Source organism: Procambarus clarkii, chromosome 40 (assembly GCF_040958095.1).
Source record: "Procambarus clarkii isolate CNS0578487 chromosome 40, FALCON_Pclarkii_2.0, whole genome shotgun sequence".
Classification (NCBI taxonomy): domain Eukaryota; kingdom Metazoa; phylum Arthropoda; class Malacostraca; order Decapoda; family Cambaridae; genus Procambarus; species Procambarus clarkii.
In genome coordinates, this window is record NC_091189.1 from 36,350,359 (window position 1) to 36,355,854 (window position 5,496).

Genomic DNA, 5,496 nt, shown 5'->3' on the forward strand with positions numbered 1-5,496 from the left:
ATGTTGATACATTTAATTCCTTATTAATATCCCCCCTATGTAATGTCATTCATCCATGTCACCTGACCACCTCACCATAAGAGGATATAACCAGGTTCTAAGCACAGTAGACTTTGTCTTTGAGAATGTGAGGTGAGACCTTACGATCCCATACTGCCAGGAAACTAAGTTTTAAGAAACGCGCTCAAGTGTCGCGTCAGACTAGAAATAAAAATGAATTTTGGAGAATTGATTTTTCAGTTACCATCAACAGTGAAGAAAAATGCAAGAAACATTGAGAAAATTCGTGTTAGAATTATTAATCTTACTTTTTCGATTCATGTCGACATGAAATTGAAACCGGCCATATACTGCAGGTATGTTGACGACATTTTTACACAGGTACCTGATGTCAGACATCTGCAGGAGCTGAAGGAGGCATTTGAGCAGAATTCTGTGTTGCGTTTCACTTACGAGATGGAAAAGGATGGGAAGCTTCCCTTTCTAGATGTAACAGTCATGGAAAGGAGCGGAGTTTTCCACACTGCAGTCTACACTAAGGAAACAAACATAGGAATGTGCCTAAATGCCAACAGTGACTGCCCTGACAGGTACAAGAGGAGTGTTGTTAACGCATATGTCGACCGTGCCCTCAGCCACAGCTCAGAATGGAAGCAAGTCGACGAAGAACTCTGTAGGGTAAGGCAGATCCTAGTCAACAACGGCTTCTCCAATGGTTTCGTGGAAGACATCATAAGAAGGAAAGTGAAACGCCATGCAACCTCTGAAGAGACAACTAACACAACACCTATATCCCCTATTAGACTATTTTACAGGAACTTCTTTTCCACAGCCCATAAAACGGAGGAAAGGGTCCTGAAAGATATTGTTAATAGAAACGTTATCCGTACAGACAAAAATCAGAAGATACAACTGACAATTTACTATAAAACCAAAAAAACGGCCAGCCCACTCATGAGAAACTCTCCAGAAACAAAGCAGAACGTTTTAAAAGAGACCAACGTCGTCTATGCCTTCAAATGCCCTCTTGGGGATTGTAAGCCTCAAAAAACTCAGTGTATAGGCTAAGACAACAACATCTCTTTCCAGGCGTTTAACGATGCATAAGCAACAGGGCTCCATTAAGGAACATATAGCCTCTTCCAATAACCAAACCATCACCAGAGAAATCTTAGCAAACAACACAGAAATCATCGATAGATACAGCGATAGCAGGCGGCTCGACGTCTGCGAGGCACTACACATCAAGAAGTCAACACCAGCAATCAACAGCCAATTAATGCACAACTATATTCTACCCACTCCACTCCATATTCTACCCACTCGACTCCGCTCCAACATAGAAACATCAAGAAATATGGACCAATAGGCTTTCTACAATTACTTCCATTCAATACCCATTGTTTCGTGTTCTGTCTTGTGTTTGAATTTAATACCCATTGAATACCCACTGTTGAAAGTTTGTTTTCACCTCATCCACCTCACCCAAATGTAGATATAAAATCGAAGATGTGTAAGCTCTATTCAGTTTCAGTTGTGTGTTTGTAAACTAAAGTCTTTGAAAATGTAATAAGTTTTACGAAACGCGCTCAAGTGTCGCGTCAGACTAGAAATAAAAATGAATTTTGGAGAATTGATCTTTGAATTACCATCAACAGTGAAAAGAAACGTAAGAAAGATCGAGAAAATTCGTGTTAGAATTATTAATCTTACTTTTTCGGTCATATTTAATAATATATATATATATATATATATATATATATATATATATATATATATATATATATATATATATATATATATATATATATATATATATGACCCAAGAGCTGGAAGCTTTCTTTTCCAGCGCCTCAGTGTGGCGATACAGAGGGGTAATGCTCACTGCATCCAGGGTTCCTGCCCGCCATCTGAGGAGCTGGAGGAACTCGACAACCTATGATAACCATCTTTGTAACCCTTATGTAACTCCTTTTTTGTAACAAAGTTCAAATAAAGTAAATATATATGTGTACATACAAAAGAATGGGGGTGGTAGGAGAAGAAAGCATATTAGTGTTCAGTGAGAAACCACAAGGTCTCAATACTTTTTATTTTCTTCTCCGAGGCTATGGGTCCCCACATTGGCACCAGAGGTGGTACCCTCACAAACTTTAAAAAAAAAAAAAAAAAAATATGTTAGTATATAACATATATATATATATTATAATATTTAGATTAATATTAATACTGTTATGTAAAGAATTTTTGAAGGGCTGTCTACTTAATGACATATTTTATTAGCGAAAATCTTGAGTTACAAGAACGAACAAGAGGAACAAGAAGCAGGAGAGATGATCACGACGTGACAAATCTTCGAGGGTGAACAATGCATAAAATTATACAAAATCAAAGAATTTTATATACTATTCAACAAAAAGTTTGTTGATGACAAACACGCCAGTCAACCGGAGCCCAATAGTTGAAGTTCAACCCAGCAAAGAGCAAATAGGGGGAGATATAAACATAAACATGCAGGTGTTTATATTGGTAAACAAGAGGAAGAAGAACAACATCTGGGGAGAAACCATTATTGCAACGACGAGAAAGAAATTGAGAAAGGAAAGAATGTGGCAGATTGAAGATAAACGGATTGTGGAGAACTGAGGGGAGGTGAGGGGAAGCTTAGGGAGGGGAGGGGTGGTGAGGGGAAGCTTAGGGAGGTGAGGGGAAGCTTAGGGAGGGAAGGGAAGGTGAGGGGGAGCTTAGGGAGGGGAGGGGTGGTGAGGGGAAGCTTAGGGAGGGGAGGGAAGGTGAGGGGGAGCTTAGGGAGGGGAGGGGAAGCTTAGGGAGGGGAGGGAACGTGAGGGGGGAGCTTAGAGAGGGAAAGGAAGGTGAGTTGGTCAGCTTAGGGAGGGGAGGGAAGGTTAGGTAGAGTAGGACACGGTGGAAGGGAAGGCTTGAGGGTAGAGTGAGTGGGGATGAGACTGTGTCAACAAGTGGACCAGCAAATAAGGCTCCAGCAACACATGAGAATACCAACACGAAGTCGAGAACAAGACAAGGAAGAGGGAGACTAGAGAAGCAGGAAAATGTTAGAGGAAAGAACACCGAAGAAAGCAAGAGAGACGAGAGGAGGAGAGAGGCGCGAAAGAGACAGACAGAGAGTGGAAGAAGGGAGGGAGGGTGACACAGACAGACAGAGACAAATAGAGGTTGAAATAGCTGACCTTTGATGAAGTCGACGGCCTGCTCCAGCCCGTAGGTGTCCTTGTCACAGTCGTCAAGGATATGAGTTCCGATCCTCACGCCTGGGATGAAGTCCTCCTGATCATTGATGAAGTCAAGAGTGTACAACATGGCCTCCAGAGCCTGCACCCCGCCCTGGGGCATGATAGGACCACACACCATATCATGGTGGCGCTCGTGGACCATCATAAGACCACCCAACATTATGTGGCCCTCTATGGCCACCACTTTCCTGGCTGGCCAGGTGATGTTCAGTCCAGACCCCTGAGTGTGTTTCTGAGAGAGACGTTTAGTCCGGGCTACGTTCCTGGACCCCCAGCCGCCGCTTGGTACGTAGAGGCCTTCGTACAAAAGCATTCTGAGGTCGTACTCGAGGGTGTGGAGTGGATTAGAGGGAGTGGCAAGATCTATGAGGAGTAAAACTAAAAGAAGACACTGAGGGAGAGTTGACTTTGGAGGCCAGACACGTTTCATTGTCAAGGGTGATCGCTGGGATGGTGAGGTCCACCGCGCCCCAGCCTCTACACTACTATGTTAAACACATCTCGTTCGCTCTCAACGTAAAATAAACGTTGAATCACTGCAGCCAACGTCGGCCTTCACACAAATGACGTTGATATAATAGTGAATCAAAGTCGATAAGGGTAATTTTTGTTTAATTAGTCGTTACTTGAGCATGTGTGTGTTTGTCCTGGCGGCCGCCTTTTTGTCCTTTTCCTGACACCCCGGAGGCGTGCCACGCTAGTTAAATATCTTTCACTAAGAGTTTCATCGCTAGTTTATCTGTTCCCACACATCTGGACTCTCACGCCATCTTGGGGCTAAACTCTCACGCCAAAAAAGATTATTTGGGTTAAGATTCTTGCTGGTTTTTCGCTACCTAAAGCGACATTTAACAAAGACTGTCCCAGCCTGCGCTTAGCCCTCACGAAAATATATATTCCTGGTCGTGCGCGACGCACTCCACACGCCCTGAAACAGAAAATTTCATATTTAGAACGGACATGTAAACAGCTTTTTTTTTTTTTATTTTGAGAGAGACTGAAAAAAAGACATGGGCAGACAGACAAAGGAAGACATAGGTAACGAAAGGCATAAATATTTAATATGAACAGTTCAAACTCTTGACCAACACGGGTAATATGTGTTATATCAAATAAATTTAAAATATATTCAACGGTTGCTCGGATATTCGTTAGCAACAACACAGATACTTATGTACACTGTTTTACTCATCGGTCAGCACCTGAGCACACGCACGCGCACACACACACACACACACACACACACACACACACACACACACACACACACACACACACACACACACACACACACACTCCCTGCCCCCACTCAAATGTTCAGCCAAATCTCCCTTCCCCCACACTCAATCCCCACCCTTCTACACCTCCCTCCTCCCGCCGAGTCCTCCCTCCCCCCCTTTCCTTCCTGTCCTCCCTCCCCTTTCACCCCATACCCTCCCTGTCCCGCCCCCTTCACTGGATCCCCCGCCCCTCATCCCAGTATCCTCTGAGACCCTGTTATCCACCTCATAGGTCCTCACACCCATGGAACAGCCTTCCCCACCAGCAGAACACTCACCAAGGAGGCGAATTGAGAAGGGACAGAAGAAAGTGAGCCTCAAAGCAATGTACACTAACATAGATGGAATTACAAATAAAGCAAATGAGCTTGGAGAACGGGTACTAGAGGAAAACCCAGACATAATAACCCTCACAGAAACAAAGCTAACGAAAACGGTAACAAATGCAGTCTTCCCACAGGACTATTATGTCACAAGGAAAGAGAGGGAAGGAAGAGGTGGTGGTGGTGTAGCTCTGCTGGTAAGAAAAGGCTGAGATTTTGAGAAGATGGTTATTCAGGGCTGCGAAGGTTTTAGTGACTACATAGCAGGTACCATAACAAATGGAGGGAAAAAAAGTATAGTCGTAGTCATATATAATCCACCACCAAATGACAGAAGACCCAGACAGGAATATGATAGAAACAACATGGCCACCATTAACATAATAGAAAGAGCAGCTTCTGTTGCTAGCAGGAATGGATCTGGACTACTAATTATGGGAGACTTCAACCATGGGAAGATAGATTAGGAGAACAGAGACCCGCATGGAGGACCAGAAACATGGACAGCTAATCTGCTGGACGTGGCAACAAGAAACTTTCTAAGCCAGCACATCAAAGAACCAACAAGAATGAGAGAAGATGAACCAGCAATGCTTGATTTGATATTTACCCTAAATGAGT

The 5,496-nt window shown here is 43.4% G+C and overlaps 1 long non-coding RNA gene across 1 annotated transcript; it reads right to left on the reverse strand.

Moving 5' to 3' along the window:
* Nucleotides 1-2,075: 2,075 nt before the first annotated feature.
* Nucleotides 2,076-4,194, reverse strand: LOC138372922 (uncharacterized). The gene is made up of 2 exons (XR_011230977.1): nt 3,210-4,194; nt 2,076-2,151 (listed from the first exon to the last, which is right to left on the reverse strand). It is a non-coding gene; the product is annotated as an uncharacterized lncRNA (long non-coding RNA).
* Nucleotides 4,195-5,496: the final 1,302 nt, after the last annotated feature.